The sequence below is a fragment of the Ostrea edulis genome, chromosome 4 (genome assembly GCF_947568905.1).
Source record: "Ostrea edulis chromosome 4, xbOstEdul1.1, whole genome shotgun sequence".
In the NCBI taxonomy this organism is placed as follows: Eukaryota; Metazoa; Mollusca; class Bivalvia; order Ostreida; family Ostreidae; genus Ostrea; species Ostrea edulis.
This window is the reverse complement of record NC_079167.1, coordinates 28926677-28942240: the sequence shown is the minus strand read 5'-3', so window position 1 is coordinate 28942240 and position 15564 is coordinate 28926677.

Genomic DNA, 15564 nt, shown 5'->3' with positions numbered 1-15564 from the left:
TATATACATATCACTGAATGGTAACCATTAGTTACAGTAGAGGTATACATATCACTAAATGGTAACCATGAGTTACAGTAGAGGTATACATATCACTAAATGGTAACCATGAGTTACAGTAGAGGTATACATATCACTAAATGGTAACCATGAGTTACAGTAGAGGTATACATATCACTAAATGGTAACCATGAGTTACAGTAGAGGTATATATACATATCACTAAATGGTAACCATGAGTTACAGTAGAGGTATACATATCACTAAATGGTAACCATGAGTTACAGTAGAGGTATACATATCACTAAATGGTAACCATGAGTTACAGTAGAGGTATACATATCACTAAATGGTAACCATGAGTTACAGTAGAGGTATACATATCACTAAATGGTAACCATGAGTTACAGTAGAGGTATATATACATATCACTGAATGGTAACCAAGAGTTACAGTAGAGGTATACATATCACTAAATGATAACCGTGAGTTACAGTAGAGGTATATATATCACTGAATGATAACCGTGAGTTACAGTAGAGGTATACATATCACTGAATGGTATCCATTAGTTACACTAGAGGTATATATACATATCACTGAATGGTAACCAAGAGTTACAGTAGAGGTATACATATCACTGAATGGTAACCATTAGTTACAGTAGAGGTATACATATCACTAAATGGTAACCATGAGTTACAGTAGAGGTATATATATCACTGAATGGTAACCGTGAGTTACAGTAGAGGTATACATATCACTGAATGGTAACCATGAGTTACAGTAGAGGTATATATACATATCACTGAATGGTAACCATGAGTTACAGTAGAGGTATACATATCACTGAATGGTAACCATTAGTTACAGTAGAGGTATACATATCACTAAATGGTAACCGTGAGTTACAGTAGAGGTATATATACATATCACTGAATGATAACCGTGAGTTACAGTAAAGGTATATATATACATATCACTGAATGATAACCGTGAGTTACAGTAGGTATATATATCACTGAATGATAACCGTGAGTTACAGTAGAGGTATACATATCACTGAATGGTAACCGTGAGTTACAGTAGAAGTATACATATCACTAAATGATAACCGTGAGTTACAGTAGGTATATATATCACTGAATGATAACCGTGAGTTACAGTAGAAGTATACATATCACTAAATGATAACCGTGAGTTACAGTAGAGGTATATATATCACTAAATGATAACCGTGAGTTACAGTAGAGGTATATATACATATCACTGAATGATAACCGTGAGTTACAGTAGAGGTATATATACATATCACTGAATGATAACCATGAGTTACAGTAGAGGTATATATATCACTGAATGGTATCCATTAGTTACACTAGAGGTATACATATCACTGAATGGTAACCATTAGTTACACTAGAGGTATATATATCACTGAATGGTAACCATGAGTTACAGTAGAGGTATACATATCACTGAATGGTAACCATTAGTTACAGTAGAAGTATACATATCACTGAATGGTAACCGTGAGTTACACTACAGGTATACATATCACTGAATGGTAACCATTAGTTACAGTAGAAGTATACATATTACTGAATGGTTATCGTGAGTTACACTAGAGGTATACATATCACTGAATGGTAACGTTATGTTTGCATGACGTGCAAATGCTGTCGCGAGGCGCACTGAGAACTGACTATGCCAGTTAAATCTAAATAATGAAGTATCAACATATATTAATTATGTATTCTGCTAAAGAGAGATAAGAAACACGTTGATTTCGACAAGGTTATAGCGAACCCAGTTCTCCTTAGGCGTGTTTTAATCAAGATTTAGTCCACGTAAAGCATCAAACCAAAACAGTCTTTATATCACAGTAAAAAATTGAATCCTTACAGGATATCTACCGTCCCAGTAAATAGTTTGTATTGTTTGGATAAGCCTGCTTTAATTTCAGTCATTTTTCAATTCTACGATGGATTAGTTCGCCTCCTACCATTGCGCGTTTGGCGAGAACGTTTTCACTGACGTCACTGACCACACCCTATCCACATTGTATATACTTCAAGTTAGAAGTCGGGATTTAAATATATCTACTGGCAAACATAATTTTCTTCGATATGCATGTTTAAAATTTGTGTAACCTTACTCCACTACAATACATTCTTAATTAAACGCATGATGACATGAAAATAACATGAATAATTCCGCTCTCGCCATCCCTTTCCCGCTTCGTAAATTTTGGAGGGGATTTTAATTTCGTTTTTCTTCATGTTTGATTTGCTATTTTAAAGTAGAGTTCCAATGGAGAAAATGATAATTTTCCTGAGCTGTACTTTGCGACCAGCGGACATTTACAAACGCACGTTTAATCGTATCATACCATAGCTGGCAAACGTCTGTGTGATCCTATCATACTGTAGCTGACAAACGTCTGTGTGATCCTATCATACTGTAGCTGACAAACATCTGTGTGATCCTGTCATACTGTAGGTGACAAACGTCTGTGTGATCCTGTCATACTGTAGTTGACAAACGTCTGTGTGATCCTGTCATACTGTAGCTGACAAACGTCTGTGTGATCCTGTCATACTGTAGCTGACAAATGTCTGTGTGATCCTGTCATACTGTAGCTGACAAACGTCTTTGTGATCCCGTTATACTGTAGTTGACAAACGTCTGTGACCTTTCATTTAAGAAGCAGTTTTTGCTGGGGGTTTATTTGGGGTTGTTTCTTATTTATTTATTTTTTAGCACCTTTGGGGTCTTCTATCGTATTCTGGCATCGCCATCTTAAAACCAAAAATCCCAACATATTTTCCCATTACAATTATGTCAAAGTCTACTTTTAAACATTCATTAAAGTCCCAAGGGAACCGAAAAATCACAACTTCAAATAAATGTGCTTGTTGATTTATGTTTACATGAACAATTAAAAAACATCTTTTGGTTCGCATGCGATGACATAATATGAAGTACCTTAAAGTAATTACGTCTCAAAACAGATGAATAAACAGTACAAAATTGTTTTCTGTAACACGATTTAAATCAACACACAACCAATCAGAAATCGGGGGCAGCGGTCGTGTAGTGGTGAAAGGGTGTCCTAGCGGTACAAGAGGACCGGGGTTTGGGCCCGGGTTCCGGTCCGCCACCATGATTTCAGAGATTGGTTACATGTATTTCCTGTCTCGAAATCGCGATATGACTAAAATACACATGTAACGTTAAAGTGACGTGAAATCCTCAATCAACTAACCAACCAGTTAGAAATTAGACATTTCCAATTCCGCATGCATTGAATTGGTTTCGATTTTAATAATCGTGATAAGCAAACTGTGCTCATGAGTGTTACAACTGGGGTTTTCTAAAGGTTGTTTAATAGAAAAACTGACCTAATGTAAATACTACACAATAACACTATCAATATTAAAACAGACCAGGATATGGTGTTTTGAAGATATTTATTATGCATGGACCAAATATGCTTATTGGATGGCTTTTATGGGGGGAAAAACGACCGCTTCCTTTTACACAAGTCTCATAAATAATGAAAAAATAATTCCAAATGCATCATCAAAACTGTACACAGTTACAAAACGAGAATTTCAGAAGTAATCTAGAAACAACTGCAGCAATAAACAGGTACCTGGAAGTATGTACACAATGAAAGCAACTGATATGAATGTAATCATGTAACATTGCTGTTCAAGGGGTGGGGGTGGAGTCAGTCGGGGAAGAATTGTGGAGGAGGGGGTAATGGTTTGTTCAATTCATCGGTGAAATTTTTACACTTCTACTACAATCCACTACTATTTGAAAAAGGTAGCACAGGCAATTATATCGCTTGTGTTCAAGTACTATTTAAAAAGAGTAAAGGTATATAAATCTTAATATAGGGTTCCCAAGTTCGCCAGTGTAAAAACAAGAGGTACTGTGAGCAATGCTCACTAAGAATACCCCCCGCTTACCCCAATCTCCCAAAGGGTGTTGGTAATAGGTATAAACTACCTCTTTTCTGAGTGTAAAAAACAAATGACATGACAAACCGAACCATATTGCTACTTCGATGTCCAGTGCGCGTGACCTTTGACCTTTTGACCCCAAAATCGATAGGGATCATCTTCATCCCATGGGTAGTCCATATGTATGATATGGTGACTGTAGGTGGAAAGGATAATGCTTTAGAGCTCGGAAACCATATTGCTACTTCGATCTCCAGTGCGCTTGACCTTTGACCTTTTGAACCCAAAATCGATAGGGAACATCTTCATCCCATGGGTAGTCCATATGTATGATATGGTGACTGTAGGTGGAAAGGATAACGCTTTAGAGCCCGGAAACCATATTGCTACTTCGATGTTCAGAGCACTTGACCTTTGGACCCCAAAATCGATAGGGAACATCTTCATCCCATGGGTAGTTCATATATATGATATGGTGACTGTAGGTGGAAAGGATAACGCTTTAGAGCCCGGAAACCATACTGCTACTTCGATGTTCAGTGCGTTTGACCTTTTGACCCCAAAATAAATAGGGAACATCTTCATTCCATGGGTAGTCCATATATATGATATGGTGACGGTAGGTGGAAAGGATAATGCTTTAGAGCCCGGAAACCATTGCGTCTGCAGACGGACGGACGGACAGACAGACGGACAACCCGATTCCAGTATACCCCCCCCCCCCACAACTTGTTGCGGGGGGTATAATAATAAACCAATGGTATAAAAGTGTCGGATCCACCACAATATGTATACAGGTCAAATACAAAAAATTATACAAAGCACTAAAATGACCAACGACACGAACAACCAGATTATCAAATTTTCGGGACGACCTGTCTGTCCCTTCTTCCGGACAAACGAAAAGAATTACATAGTGTGGCCAATATTAACAGAGAATAATAACAAAAACTATATGTAAATACATCTAGCACTACAACTACACTAATCTACAAACGTATTTACAACGCAGACTACTTTTTTTTTTTAGGCTTGCCAATCAATGTTAAAAGCGGAGCGAATTAGGACATGCCCTATTCGTCCAAAAATCCAGAGATATGTATAACACAATTAAATAATGTCACGGGATTTGTAAACGAGTAAAGCACGAGATCTATTCATATTCCTAAAGTGAATGTTGTCTTTTGCGTTAAAACCTGCCCACTTTGTTTATCATTATTCATGGAGTACCATGACGAAAACTGCTTGTTATGGGGTTTAGAAATTAATTGATATTTCGATGATACTGCAAAAAACGAGGTCCCGTGTCACAGCAGGTGTGGCAAGATTAAGATCCCTCCCTGCTCAAAGGCCGTAAGCGCCGAACATAGTCCTACATTTTGCAGCCCTTCACCGGCAATGTGAGTGAAAATTTCTCGAGAGGGGCGTTAAACAGTATAAAACCAAACCAAACGTTGTCGACAAAAATTGGGCAGACCCTCTGCTGCCAAATATCTGATAATTATTGTTGTGTACATCAGAATAATTGCAATGCAGGTTGAGCTATGCTGTGTACGTTGATTTACAAACAAATTAATTATCAAAAATTAAATCACACGAGAAAAAAAAGATGTCACTAGAAAGATTACACTAGAGAGACCGATGAGAAAAAATGAACATGTTCCGTGCATTGACAGCTGATGTAAAAGTTATTTTTTACTACAGTATCAAATGAAGACATGTTAAAAATGTACATTTGTTGGTTGCACATATAATTTCAGGCATGCCTAATTCTGATTTATTTGTCGTAAATAAGGATTAAAATAATAAAGAATTTCTGATTAAGTCCACGATTACTATTTATCTACTTTTTGCATCATGACCCTATAGTTACATTGTCTGTGGGGGGAAAATCACACAAGGGACACATAAATACCGTCAGTGAATTGAATTCAGAAAATACAATTTAATTTGTTTTTTTAGATAAATTTCTTAACTGGCACTTATAGTAAATTATCCACGTACATTTCTCGTATAGATGCAACGTGTTCTGCGCCTCCTGTATTCAGGGGGAAGTAACTCACGCTGCATTGTGAAAAATGTATCCCATTGACATTTTCAATACAAAAACATATGAAGTGTTTATTTATGCGGCCGGTTTTAGTTTTAGATCTGCTTTACCTAACACTGGCAATGGTGACGTCTCCATATGAGTGAAATATTCTCGAGAGGGACGTTAAACAATATTCAATCAATCAATGAATACTTAACGCATGGGAATAGTCTCGCACTTCTGACTCGTTTACAGTATTGAATGACACGCTTCCAAGATAAAATATTTCCATTGGTATAAAAAGAAACATCAACACATTACAATATACTTATCATGAATGCATTTTTATTGTTACTTGTATTAACTTATGTTTTTGTACTGTAGATAACATTTATTTCGCAAAACCTTATGTTTACGTGAATACAATGTAGTTATTCAAGAAAATAACTTTCGCGAATCATTATTTATTGCTTTAGTCGTCTTAGATGCCGAGCTGTAACTCTCTGAGAAAACATTGCGACAGATCAGAGAGCTACATATCCACCCCTTATAAAAATCTTCGATTTACTACGCACAACAACAAATGCGCATGGTTGAGACCTTATATTGCTATATTTTAATTTGTATCGCCGTTTCATAAATACAATATTAAAAACATCCATACTATACTTATGTCCAAGCATACATGTATCTTCATTAAAGCCCCAAACGACCCGAAAACTCGCAGCGTTTAATGATTTTGCTCGTTGAAGTAGCCATGTTGGTAGCCAGTCAATTCGAATTCCGGTTCGTTTCCATACACACTTACGCCTAGATGTGAACTAATATCCCCACAAATATTTTAAGTTAAATATTTCAGATAATAAATCATTCAAGTTTCGTTAAATAATAATTATTCAATAGGTAAACTCACGGCTACGTGGCTTTCATTAGTCTGGCGCGGTCCCCACACCTACATGTACCACACGAGCGTAAGGGATTGATTGATTGCGGTTTGATGTCGTTTTGGGAATATTTCAGTCATTTTACGGCGGTTAACTAATTGAAATATGGATGGTTGTTAGTGTTAGAATTTCCCAGACGGACCCCAGTGATCCTACTCTTTTTAGAAAATCAGAAAACCGGTCTTTTGCGTGCCAAGGGGGTTGTGATCTTTGACAGGACAGCCTTTAACGTCCCATCCGACGGACATAAAAGTTAAAAATACATAAACAGATAAAAATACAGATCATTTCGTGTATATAAATAGTTGTATCATAAAGTATTTAAATTTGTCTGTAAAAATCGCACTCTTGTAAATATGATTGTCGATATTTGTTAAAAGTTCTTGCATTGATTGCACATTACCAAGAAGACTATTCCTTAGGGCGTAAAATTACTGCATTCTAAACGAACGTGATATATAGTTAATGAACAGTCACAAGATATTCATTCAGACTGACGTTCTCTGTTTAGTAGGTAGAAATGGGTCAATTTTGAATGTCCGATGTGTATTCTTGAAATAATCATTTCGTGTTGGCATTTCATTACGACGGTTTGTTTACTTTGTTTTGAACAAAATAAAGTTTACTTGTGTCACAGAAATCCCAATAGATTTGCCAAAGAGAATTTACATATAGGTTTATGAAATATTTTAAATCAGTGTAGGGAATTGTAAAGTGTGTAGTATTATCTGGAACTGTATTTTTGCCACTTAGTCTTCTTTGGTGTTTCCAGGGATACCAATATGGCTTTGGGATCCAGCATAACTTGATTAATTTACCTTGTTTAGTTAGAAGGTAGTACCGGTTTAAGATATCTAAAATATATGGATGATCAATACCCATGTTGTTTATTGACTGTAATCATGATAGGGAGTTTGAGAATATAGTAACATGTCTGTCATTACAAATTTTAATGTACTCAAACGCAAGCTGAATAGCCTTTGCTTCGGCGGTATAAAATTGTAGTGATCAGTCTCGACTTTTGTTGCATTTTCAATAATGAAGATCTTATTTTACCTTCAGATAAAGTATATTTTTAATTTCTATTTAATATTCGTGTTTATAATAAATGAAGACCGAATATATAACTTGTAACAAATATAATGAATAAATACCAATAGCGACAGGGTACTACTTGATTGGCTACCTAACATAGCTACATGTGTGTCATTAAACGAAATCATTTGAAGCTATGAGTTTTCGGGTCGTATGGGGCTTTAAGGATGTTCTCTACATCGTCATAATGACTGACTTCCTTTCAAAACATGGATGAAAATATTGGTATCAGCAATATTAGTCTACTCATTTAGAAAATTCTAGCCTAGCTGAGTAGTTCAGTGGGTTAGCACTGTAGATCGCGTGTTCGAGTCTAGCGGTTTTTTTTTTAATTTTTCTCAGATTGCTCTCAACTAAAACTGCATTTTTTTGACTAAATAAAGTAAATTTTAAAGGTTTCAATTTCAAAATATTGTTGTACATATCGTCCACTTTTCATCCATATCAAATTTCTCTGGTGTAGCATACCTCCTTAATGAATATTTGAAGGTATGTTTCAACTTAAATATGGTAGGAAAATATTTTAGGAATTTTTTGGTATTAAATCATGAGACGGCAATACACGAGGCCTCAACCGTGCGCATTTTTTGTGTGCCGTAAATCGAAGGTTTTTATAAGGGGTAGGTCTGTAGATCTCTGATCTGTCCCAATATTTTCTTAGAGAGCTGCAACTAGAGTATTCGATGTGTTAGCGTATATCCGCGAGAACTAAATTTTCGCGAATAGCTAGTCTCGCAAAATTAGTATACATATGTTCTTTCGTATGAAATGCGATTTACAGAATATCAAAAATTCAGGCTCACACAAACACATTGCCACTAAAAACTTTCATATATATATCCGACCGCCTCCTGAATGCTGGTAACAAACTGAACATGTAGATCTCTACAATAATAGAGAGTCACGGGCCGCGATTCAGTTTGTGTGTTTGACATCACGTAGTGAATTTTTCAATCATATTGCTCAAAACATCACCAGTTGTAAGTGTAGTACTCAGGGCCGTAACAATGAAGGTTTCTTTAATGTGCCAGCGCCTGCCTTCGTTTTTTAGGTTATGTCCGATTGACCACTTCTAAATGTCAAGCGTTTGGCGAAGGAGCAATCACGATGTTTACAATCTAATTGAAATTAAATCCTTTGATCCGCACACGTATATCGCTACATAAGTGTTATACGGGAGGGGATCAAAGGATATAATTTTAATTAGATTGCGATTAAGTTTGGCGCGGCCATGGTACGAGCGGGGTTCGAACTCGCAACCTCCCGGTTACAAATCTAACGTTCTACCAGTGCGCTACCGCTGGTTTAGTCCGAATAACGTGGCTACCTTAATCATACCGTGCGAATGCATTATTTCAATATGCGTATAGCGAACAACCCTGGGCACGATACTGTAGATTCCGTAATTTACACAGGTACGTAATATCGCGAAATTAAATCGCGAGTGGCCTGTTCATCAAGACATTTTATATATAAAAGCGAATGTTGTTTCTCGCTAAATTACGCGATAATGAATGCCTTGTGTATCTTTAAATTTAGGAGTTTGCGGTAATACATTACGAATGTTGATGTCAATTAATCCATTTATCGATGAAGCCTTATATGTCCTGTACTTCGCCAATCTAATTTAGATTCTTTGAGCAGTAGTGTATGCTACAAGAACTTAATGACATGCTGATGTCATGTCAGCACGACCTTGCAAATCGTTAAAGAAAGCGCTAGATGCTTCCTGGAACGTTTTGTATGGTAGGCCTATCAGCGATAAAATATCGGGTAATTGTTAATAATGCAACACCTATTGCGATCATGCGAGCACTTGCTTCTCTAGAAGGAGGCCCGGGTTCGTTTCTCGATCGGGTTCCCGCGTTTAACCTATGACGTTCTAGTGACTGCTCTTTCGCCAGTCGCCCAACATTTGAAAAGAAAGTCACAAGTCTTCAAGATGCGACCTTATAAACGATAAAACAATCCTCTCTGCAACAGCCTTGAGCGCCATGCATTTAGGTCAAAATTTATAGGATTCCACCTGAAGCTGGTGACGTCTTTTCATGAAAAATCCTGAATGGGACGTAAAACAACACACAAACAAAAGCTACACGTGATATATGTACACGTGATATATGTACACATGTTTCACTAGCGAGAAATAACGATGGCAAGCAGAGGCAGATATAGAGGTGTGCTTACTCCCCTAACCCCTTTTGTTGACAGAGTTTAGTATATCATACCTAGCAAAATACTACTATTGATCAACTATAAGAATAATAACTTTATGATATATAGAGTTTCAAGATTTAGTTTATTCCTGGTGCCTAGCACTCAATCACCGTCAGAACACACGCAATACAATGTATTGACCTTTTCCCGTCAGTATCGAAAGCCAACGGGGCAAAATTCCATCTTCGTAATTGTGTATACAACTTACAAGAACTACAGTTGGGCAGTTACGAATGTACAACGACAAGGATACGATGTTGACCACGTTGTCTTTCCCTACGTCCCCCACCACATGGATAATTTAATAAAATCATTTTCAGAAATTCTACAGTATAATAAAACACCAATTTACCTGACTTATTCAAAGGATGCAATGTTCTGTCCAAGTGGTACACACACCCACACAAACATACATACTCACAGACAGATAGATAGAGATATATTAGATAGATTAATACATAGATATATATATTAATAAATAGATAGATTACATGTGATATAAAGATGGATCAAGATTGATTGATTGATGTTTTCCGCCACACTCCAACAATTTTTCAGTTATATGGTGGCGCCCAGTTTTTATTGGTGGAAGAGAGAACCCAGATACAATGTACCTGGGAAGAGATCATCGACCTTCCGAAAGTGAACTGGGAAACTTTCTCACTTAGCGGCGCGAGCGGGATCGCACCCGCGCCGACAGAGGTGAGAGGCCGTGTGATTTTGAGCGCGATGTTCTAACCACTCGGCCACGGAGGCATAGATAAACAGAGAGAGAGAGAGAGAGAGAGAGAGAGATGTGAAGCAAAAGCTTTCAAGTCCAGTCACTTTTCTGGATTAAAAAAACCCAGGTGAATATAAGAAAAGTATTTATCAATCTTATAACTCCTATAAAGAGTACAAAACTGAGACGAGGGCAAACACAGATCCCTGGACACACCAGAGGAGGAAGGGAGTGGGGGTGGGGGGTCTCGGGTGCTGAGGAGTAAGCATCCCCTGGTGACCATGAAACAAACTGGAATTATAACCCGACTCCTTATGTTTTGAAGTGTGATATAGTGAAATGGTTTTAATACCGATTGTATGATACTTCTAAATGTAAGTGATTCATAAGCCGTAGCTTCAGCATGCATCAGTTTTCAGCTGAATGACAAAAAATGTTATTTTTGAATACACGGCTACATGAAAGTCATATGTTTCTATCTATTGTATAAAAAAAAAAAAAAAAAAAATGCGGTTATAAAATTGCGTAAACTGTCCCAACTTAACTTTTTATCGTATAAAACAAATAAAAAATACTTTCATTCCTTATAATTTAATTTAGTAAACCGCATTTGATATTATTTGATGGATAATTCTAAAGAAAATATCAATTTTATATGACGCGGACCAATATCGCCGTGACAATAAAATGGAAACTGAACGGCCAAACCAATCGGATCACGCGCTCGTCCTTTTCCGTAACCGGTTACGGAAATAGCGGAGTAGTTACGATTGCGGCCAAACGTATTGTTATTTCATTCCTATAACGTCATATAGCGGGACTTAGGGCAACTTTCTTTATATGATATAAAGAATGTTGATAAAACGAAATGAACCAATCAAATTGCGTGTAACAATTAAAATTAAATTATCAACTTGTACTATGAAAAAGTGAAGATAACGAATTGTGATCATTCTCATAAATCCCCTAAAGAATACAAAATCAATAATAGGACAAACACGGACCTCTGGACAAACCAGAGGTGGGAACAGGTGCCTGGAGTAAGCATCCCCTGTTGACAGGTCACATCTGCCGTGAGGAATGTATTTTGATCAGGTAAACGGATCAAAATCAGTGTGCCAAAAACGGCATAACAATCGGTAAGAAACACGTCAGACAGCATTCGATCATATGACAGGTAGTATATGCAAGATCATTGTAACGACTATAATAATATAATACTTTAATACTTGCAACTGCTAACTTTTGTGAAACTGGGCAATGGGGATTCAATGGGTTTTTTTTTCTCTCGTTTTTGATAATGTCTCGTTGTATAGCGTACAAGGGATACTTTATTTTGTTGGTTTTCATTCTACTGCACGTTTTTAGACTCGGTAGTGTTTCTCTTGTATTTTTGTTTTTCTTTCGTGGTGTGTAATCAATCTTTCAAACGGGTATCGTGTACAATTGCACCTGCTCCCAAATGGTGTTTGAAGGGGTGTTTTTGCTTTGCTGTCAATTTTATATCCTCTTCATAATTTATGAGTTTTGGTACTGTTCATTTTCTCTACATTTTCACCTACTTTCCTTTTTTTGCTCAGAACTATTCGTTTGCGTCTCCTCCAACAGTCTGAAATCATTTCCAGACTTGCAGCTGCTAACCAGACTTGCAGCTTCTAACTTTTGTGAAACTGGGTCGATCATGGAGATCCAATGTTTTTGTATTTCGTCAGTTTGCACTGTAGCATTTCGTATTTGTCTGAAGGAGTGCAACTATTTCTTCATTACAGTAATCATCACCAAACGCATTTAGTATTATGTTCATTTGTTCCGTGGTCAAAGATGTATTATGATTTTTTACTGCAGTTTGCTTGCCTTTAGTGCTTCTGATTTTTTAATCTAGCTATTTAACTGACAGTTGACTTGTTCTTAACTATTGCATGCATATAGTGTTAACTAGATGTTCCCTGTCAGTTACATTTAATTATCTTTTGTGCAACTGGGCCTTGGTGTTTTTGTGATTTCTGTCATGAAAGGCGAAGATAATGAACAGTGATCAATCTCAGAACTCCTATAAGCAATACAAAATAGAGAGCTATGGAAACACGGATCTAGATATACTAAATTGGGATCAGGTGCCTAAGAGGAGTAAGCATCCCCTGTCGACCGGTCATACACGTCAGACATCATTTAGCCCAATGATAGATTGTATTGGCAAACCAGTTCGTTGAGATGACAGTAGATTTTGAGAAATGCTGACTTTAAATGAGTTTGTTGAAACCCCTGCACTACCGCCTTGTTTGTCACTAGCTTGTTTCGATTTAAATCTATTGAAAATGCATCATATCTTAGAAAATTTTCTCCTTCTAGACATCAAACAGTCATACTATAGGCATGATTTTAATGAGCATTCAACCTTCTAATAAAATTAACTTCATGACCCCAGGGTTCAGGTACTAGGGCGGGGGTCGATTATAGCAAGCAAACTGTTTGCATTATTACATGTACCTATAATTAGCAATGAGCCCTATTAGAAAACTGCAAAAATCCATTTTCCCTTTTACAACTCAAATAGAGAATAGCATTTCCAGTGACGTGATAAAACTTACATATAAAATAATTCTGAATTATCAAATTTGTATGATAGTTTTACTAATACATCTACAATGAAAAAGTGAAGATAACGAAGTTATCAATCTCATAAATCCTGTAAAAAATCAAAACCAAGAGAAGGGCAAACACGGACACTGGATATACCAGATGTGGGATCAGACAAACACGGACACCTGGATATACCAGAGGTGGGATCAGACAAACACGGACACTTGAATATACCAGAGGTGGGATCAGACAAACACGGACACCTGCATATACCAGAGGTGGGATCAGACAAACACGGACACCTAAATATACCAGAGGTGGGATCAGACAAACACGAATCCTTGGATATACCAGAGGTGGGATCAGACAAACACGGACACCTGCATATACCAGAGGTGGGATCAGACAAACACGGACACCTAAATATACCAGAGGTGGATTCAGACAAACACGGACACCTGGACATACCAAAGGTGGGATCAGACACACACGGACACCTTGATATATTAGAGGTGGGATCAGACAAACACGGACACCTGAATATACCAGAGGTGGGATCAAGTGCCTAGGAGGAGTAATACAAAGTATGAAATTGGAGAAACATAAAAACCAGCACATAGGTAACCAACACAACCACTTCTAAAGAATGAAATATGCACACAATACGGTGACCGTTAAGGCCCATGGGCGTCTTGGTTCATTGTTACTCTCAGACACAAAAATAACGAACTTTTGTCCGAAACGTAATTAAATACACCTACAATATTAGCTTTCTGTTTCTTTCTGAATATGCTAATAAACATACTTCAGGGACCCGTTTAATAAAACAACTTAAGACAAAGTCACAAGTCTTAAATTGTATTACAGTTATTAGTTTAAAAGAAGAAATTAAAACGTTTCTGAAATTTAATTTTCAACATTATTTTTTCACTATTTTACTTTTGAGTGATTTTTCTTACAATAAACGGGAGAATTCCAGCATGTAAAGTTGGTCGTAAGTTCTTTTGTAAAATGCACCTCTGATCTATACAACAAAACAGGCTTGATAAAAATATCTTTGTTTATGTTATAGTATGTTTTGAGTGCTTTGTTTGTATTTGACAATGGAAAACTCGCGTGTATATAATTATGTAGATGATACATCACGGGATGGTTTGCATTAATCTATTGATGATATTAAACAAAGGCTGCATGGTGATACACCTGCTCTATGGAATGGATGGAAAGTAATAAACTTAAGATGTACCTGAAGAAAACACAATGCAGGTGATATTGAAACTGCCAAACTTCTTGGTGTACAAATAGATGGATGTCTTACTTGGTCTGTACACATTAATTCTTTATGAAGGAAACTTTTACAAAAAGTAGGCATTTACAGCGTATGCAGACAAGTGCAAAATTATTAAAAATTCATATCACTTTTATCTCTCATTTGAATTACTGTTGCATGGTTTGGTGCTCACTTATGAAACACGAGCTTTGGGGCTAAAACAAATGCATCTAATATATCATGCATATCTAAGGTATTCTATTACTATCAATTTCCACTCATACAGGTATGTTTGTGTGATCCCTGTCCGAGTCAAACCACCGCGGTGGTCTAGAGGTTAGAGTGTTCGCCCCGCATGCCGGGGTTCGAATACCGGCCGCGACGGACCTAGTTCGTTCCAAACGCTCGGCATCAGGTGTGAATGTCACGGGTCCTCGGAGATAACCTTAAAAACGGATGTCCCATGTCACAGTAGGTGTGGCACACTAAAGAACCCTCACTGCTCAATACCCGTAAACGCCGAGCATAGGCCTAAATTTGAAGCCCTTCACTGGTCTTGATGACGTCTCCATATGAGTGAAAAATTCTCGAGCGAGACGTTAAGCAAGATACAATCAATCTTTCCGGTTACGGAAAGGGACGAGCGTGATCCAACTGCTTTTGATCTCTGAGTGGCGAGTTTGAATCTTACTCCGTGTTTTACTGTTTGCACTTCAATGCATTCGTTGGGA